Consider the following 5,790-nt stretch of genomic DNA (forward strand, 5'->3'; position numbering starts at 1 on the left):
CAGCTAATAAGTGGCAGAGCCAGGGTTAGAACCAAGTTCTGTCCAATTTTCTCACTTTCTGCCAGGTCTAACAGGGTGAGGTCATGGGTGCATTGTTCTCATTCTGAGGCCAGCCTCAGGAGGTAGACAGCTCAAACCCGTCCCTCTTCGTGGACAAAAACCAGCAAATGAACCTCTGTGCTGAAGCCCCTTCCCTTCTCTAACACTCCTCCTGGAGCAAGTTTACAAAAGGAGAGATGGTAAGCCAGCCTGAGTAGCACCCGCTGGCTCCCTGGGCCCAGTGGCTGTGCCAGCATGGACATAGGACCCAGAGATCCCAGCGCCCCCACCCCATATTCTCATTCCCAGGAGATCACAAGCCCCTAGTGCTGCAGAGCTCCTGCTGGTCTGATGTCATAATGGCCAGAGGGTGCAGATTCCAGGGCCCTGCCCATCCTATCAGGCAGGAGGGCTGGAAAAAGAGCCACCTCGAGCTGGGAAGGGTGCAGGGCTTCCAGCTGCATACTTCTTTCCCCCCAACCAGGGCAGGCACAGGGTGAAAAGGATCAGGGGTAGTTTCGCCAGGCTGACCTGCCAGCAGCACCCAATAGCTGATCCTCCCCCTCCCCCACCCGAGTCAATCCCAATATTTAGGAAACTAATATTTATTGAAGTAAGTAGTTGTCTTATTGAAGTGGTGGTTGTCTTACTTTACCCATGAGCAATAGGTGCTGTTATGTTCATGTCACTTTGAGGAAACTGAGGCCCAGAGGGGCTTACCAACAGGTCAGAAGTCTCACAGCTGGTGGGTACAGAAGTCAAGAGGTAAGTCCAGGCTTCTTTGCCTCTCTCTCCCCTCAGGGCCAATACATCCCCCAGGACCTCAGTCTTTTTTTTTTTTTAAAGATTTTATTTATTTATTTGAGAGAGAGAGTGAGAGCAAGAAAGAGAGCAGAGGGGAGGGGGCAGAGAGAGAGAGAGACCAGCAGAGTCCCCACTGAGCAGGAAGCCCTACTCAGGGCTTGATCCCAGAATGCTGAGATCATGAACTGAGCCATTTTCAGACACTTAACTGACCGACCCTGCCACCCAGGTGCCCCGGGAACCTCAGTCCTTTTAAAGGTGAGCTGGACTTGATTCTTGACACCGGAAGCAGACTCTCCCACTCCCAAGTCCTTCAGCCCCTCCAGTGTGGTCAGTGGCACTCCAGGCCTGACTTCTGCACTGCCAGTGCAGGCTGCTGGAGTATCTCACCGCAGGCCGAGGGCAGCTAGAAAGGTGCATCCCACATAAGGAGCAGGTCACCTGTTCCTTTGTCATCCTCCCTCTGCTCAGAAACTTTGCAAGGGTCTCATTGCTTCTCAGGAAAATGTAGACTTCACAGGTGAATCCTCCTCCATCTAACCCCACCCTCCTCAGTGTCCCCATGACTCCCCATCACCCCCTTTGTCTCAGCTAAAATGGACTGGTCTGCGTTCCTCCACTAAGGCCTGCATTTCCCTTCCCCTCCTCCTCTGCTGGGGTCTTTCTTCCCCCTGAAATCCCCACCCAGGCACCTTCACCTGTCAGGAGTCTTGTGTCTCCTTCGTGACCCATTACAAATGCCACCTCCTCCAATGCACACATTAATGTGACTCCCCATGGATCTACTTCACCAGGTTTACAGTTCTCTAAAGAATATCTCATCCCCCCAGTCTGTTGTGAGCTCCTAGGCCAAAGCCCTGTCTGGTTTCTTGGTGTGTCTTCCCTGGTGCCCCACGCAGTGCCAGCCACACAGCAGGTGCCTAGCAGGCCTGGGTGGATCAGAATGACCATGGCATCTCTCTAAGAGGCAAGGTCTTGCATTAAGAGGGCTGGGGTGGCTCAAAACGAGACTCGGATTTCCTGGGGTGCAGAATGTTCCTGAGAAAGGCTCTGCCCCATTTTGAGGCTGGTTAGAGGTGCCAGCCCTGTCACTAGGAAGCATGAGAAATCTGGGAACAGCGAGTAGAGCCAAGGAATGTCCCACCCACGACATCTGGAGCCACTTCCTCCCTGGAAGAAGAACAAAGCAGAAAAAGGAGATAAAAACTCCCCCTGCAGGGAGGGCTGGGCCCCAAGTGGGCAGACCTCCAAGAAAGAAGGCTGCCAGGTGACAACCATGGGGGACGTGAGAGGCCCCTGGGAAAAGGATGGGGATCGGTTCAGTCCAAGACCCCTTTGCCTCTGTTCCTTCCAGCCTCTCCTCTGTGGACCCCAGACTTTCCTTTCCCACCTCCTTTGTCTCTCCTTCCTCACCTCCTCCCCCATTGCTCCCTCTTGTCTCCATGACCACCTACTCCCCTGAACTCCACTGCAGAAAGACCATTCATGACTCTGCATTTCCACCCCCTTATCTTGACATTCCAGGCCTTCCTAGTAGGTTGCCAACACACCTCTCCACCCCTTCCCACCACTGACTCTCCCCTCTCTGATCTTTCTTCCCTCTTGACTCTGTTCATATGATTCCCTCTGGCTGCAATGAGCTTTCTCCATCTCCCCCTGTGGCTGTCCTGCGTCTCCTTCCAGACTCCTCAGATTTCACTGCCACACACACATATACACACACATGTCAGAGGTCAGAAGTTAGAATACATCACTCCCTTTGCTAAGCTCCCACTGTGCTTTCACCTCCCATACAATGCTTCCTGCACTCTGCCCTGGGTGGGAATAGCAATAACAGTAATAGAAATTTTTGTTTACCAGAGAATCCTGCCTCCCCGTACACAGAGTCAACACTAGGGAGTGGCTGCCCAGGATTACATTTCCTGACTCCCATAGCATTAAGATGAGGCCACACGACTTACCAACTCATCGAGATAAAATGTGAGAAGTGGCATTCCTGGGCCAACGCCGGTATGAAGCTGATGTGTCTTCTCCACATTCTCTTCCCCACCTGCTCCCTAGATGCCCATGACCAAAGCAACCTTGGAAGCTACACGTTGAAGATGGCAGAGTTGTCAGCACCTGGTGTCCAAATGAGCCCTACTGCCAACCTGGTGTTTCCTGAGACCACTACAGGAGCAAGAACCAAACTTCTATCGTCTCTCAGCCAGTACACATTGTTGGACCTATTTGTTACACCAGTTAGCCTATCCTGACCAATTCAAACAGCTACCAATGTATTGAGCACCTACTATATGCTAGCAACTCTCTAGTGAATGCTCTCGTGTTCATTACCTCAGTTAATCCTCACATCACTCTTAGGAGGGAGCTGCTGGTAAGTCCTCATTTTATAGAGGAGGAAGCTAAAACTTAGAAAGATTAAGTTGGCCAAAGTTACCCAGTTAATAAGTTTCATTCTAACTGGAACGGACGGCAGAGTGACCTACAGTGGGTTTGGTACATGTCCGATACGCACCCCCGCCCCGGTTACTGTCACTGGGAGGTTTAGGGTGTGTTCTAGTCACACCTCAGAGACAAATGTCTGCAGAGACAAGTGTCTGGGCCACACTAGCTATATTTAAATGTATCTGCTTTTTAGTTCCTATTTTCCAAAAGCTCACTAGTTCCTACACAGAGTGGGGGGCACTGCACATATGTCAACTCTGATAGCCCCAGACACCCTGCCGGGTGTGTATGTACATTGCTGATCTGGAAGGAGGCTCTGGGCAGCTAAATGACCCGGGCCAAGTAGAAGGAGCTGTGTCTGTTAGCCCTCACCTCCACTCTACCCCCAGGAGAAAAACTCACCTGCATTCCACCTCTCCCTTGTCAGGTCACTTCTGACCCTCCCGGGGGTTTCTAGCAAGGCAGGGGTAGGAATGGAGGAGCACATGCACATGTCCTACATGGGCATATCAATCTCTATCACTCAGTCTGTTTTTTCATTTCTTTAGGAAAGTAGACAGAAAAGTAGAATGAAAGAGCATTCCTCAGGCTCAGGGAATAAAAGATCAGAAAGCATCAAGGTCAACACTGTAGGTATCATGGCCAACTCACTGGCTTACCCCAGGAGGAAACAGGTCCAAAGAAAAGGACTAGCTCAGTGAGTTGGGAGTTAAAATCTGCACTTCTAAAACCCTGCAAGTGCTCTTTGCACAAACTCCTCTGCCCCAAAGCTGGGGAGAGGCTATAGCACTCACAGTTTCATGGCTCAGCTCAGGTATCGCCTCCTCCAGGCAGTCTTCCTTGGCATCTCTACCAATTTGCTGTACTGCAGTAGTTTACTCATTTGTCTCACTCACTAGACTAGGAGAGGGCAGAAACAAATTCTGTCTCTGTCATTGTTGTGTCCCCAGACCTCGGGAAACCTGGCACATAGTAGGCACTCAGTAAATATCTGTGGAACTGAATGTCCAAATGAGCAAATGGCTAAACTGAGTGATTAGATGTGCTTTTACACATAATAAGGCCTCAAGTCTACACAGTGCCTTCATTTCTCAAACCAGATAGTCTCATATGGGCCCCAACCCTATGAGACCCCTGTGACAAGAAGAGTGGTATCGAGTGTACACACACATGCACATGTATACACATGCAAACCAGCATAAGCAGTTCCCATTCATGTATAAGTATGTAGAGACCAATCCCCTCTTTAGCCAGCGAGAAGGATGTCATGAAGTGCTATTTCCTGTTTTATCTGCAGAAGTGGAGGCCTCCTCGACCCGAGACAGACAGGTAGACAGACAGACAGACAGATACACACACACACACACACACACACACACACACACACACATCTGGTCCCTCACAGGTGCAGGGCTGGTTTTCCCCTTTAGGGGGAGAGAACAAGAGAAATCCAACTGTCCACAAGGGGGCATCCAGAGACCACTGGACTCAATGCCTCAAAGCCAAGGCGAGACCAGGAGTCTGGTGGGGTCTAGTGCGGAAGCCCAGAGGAAGAGATGGTCAGCCACTAGAGAAACAGGACCCAATGATGAAGATCGAGCCTCAGTCAGGAGATAATAGAAATAGTAGCAATGATAAATATTAAGGACAAATAGTAATATTTATTCAGTGTTTACAGTGTGCTGTCCTGTGTGCTTCACTAATCACTTCACATGTAATAAATCATTTAATCCTCATCTCACTTCTGCGATTCAGTATTGCTGTAATTCCTATTTTATAGGTGACAAATGTCTCAGAAAGACTAAGGAACAAAGTCAGGATTTGAACGCAGGACCTGTTGCCCACAGTTGACACTGTTAACTACTCTGCCCCCTTGGCGTTAGACCTTCAGACCTCCTACTTCTCAGCCCAGGGCCCCACGCAGCACTCCGCTGTCCTTGTCTGTGAGGCCTTTCAGGTAGTGTTTGAAGGTCCTGGAAGATGATTTCCTAGCTTGTTGCCCCAAAGCTACCCCCCCCACCCAACCCCTCATATGCTCTAAACCATTGATGTAGGTTGGCATAGTTCCTCTGAGAGCAATAAACCATCTGATAGCAACACCCATAAAGCTGTTTCTCTCCCTTTGACCCAATAGTCTCATTCCTAAGACTTGATTCCAAGGAAATAATTCCAACGGAAGCCCAATGTTATCTACATAAATGTGTGCAGTGGAGTCTTTTCTTAAGGGTCAAAAACTGGGAACCAGAGTAGGAAAGTGGTTTAGTAAACTGGGACGTCAACACAATGGGCAATCAGGCCTGGAAAATTGCAGCTGGGTGGCTGTGACGGGAATGGGGATGCTCCTACCCTACGCTGTGTCACCACTATGCCCCACTCCCAACCCACCCCCCACCCCCTGCTAGCGAATTCAACTAATCATGCTTATCAGAGACACAGAGAGGGAGGGAAATCTCTGCTCGTGTTCAAAATAGTTTCTTAGCCTTCATCATCCCCAAGGAAATA

General features: G+C 50.0%; 1 long non-coding RNA gene across 2 annotated transcripts; it reads left to right on the forward strand.

Moving 5' to 3' along the window:
- The first annotated feature begins 410 nt into the window (after positions 1-410).
- On the forward strand, positions 411-5,286 carry LOC111097354. 2 transcript variants are annotated; one of them, XR_005364387.1, is made up of 3 exons: positions 411-804; positions 2,905-3,217; positions 5,069-5,286. It is a non-coding gene; the product is annotated as an uncharacterized LOC111097354 (long non-coding RNA). The 2 variants fall into 2 exon arrangements; XR_005364386.1 differs by lacking the exon at positions 5,069-5,286 and having other exon boundaries at positions 417-804; positions 2,905-4,727.
- Positions 5,287-5,790: the final 504 nt, after the last annotated feature.

This window comes from Canis lupus, chromosome 9 (assembly GCF_011100685.1).
Source record: "Canis lupus familiaris isolate Mischka breed German Shepherd chromosome 9, alternate assembly UU_Cfam_GSD_1.0, whole genome shotgun sequence".
Taxonomy (NCBI): Eukaryota; Metazoa; Chordata; class Mammalia; order Carnivora; family Canidae; genus Canis; species Canis lupus.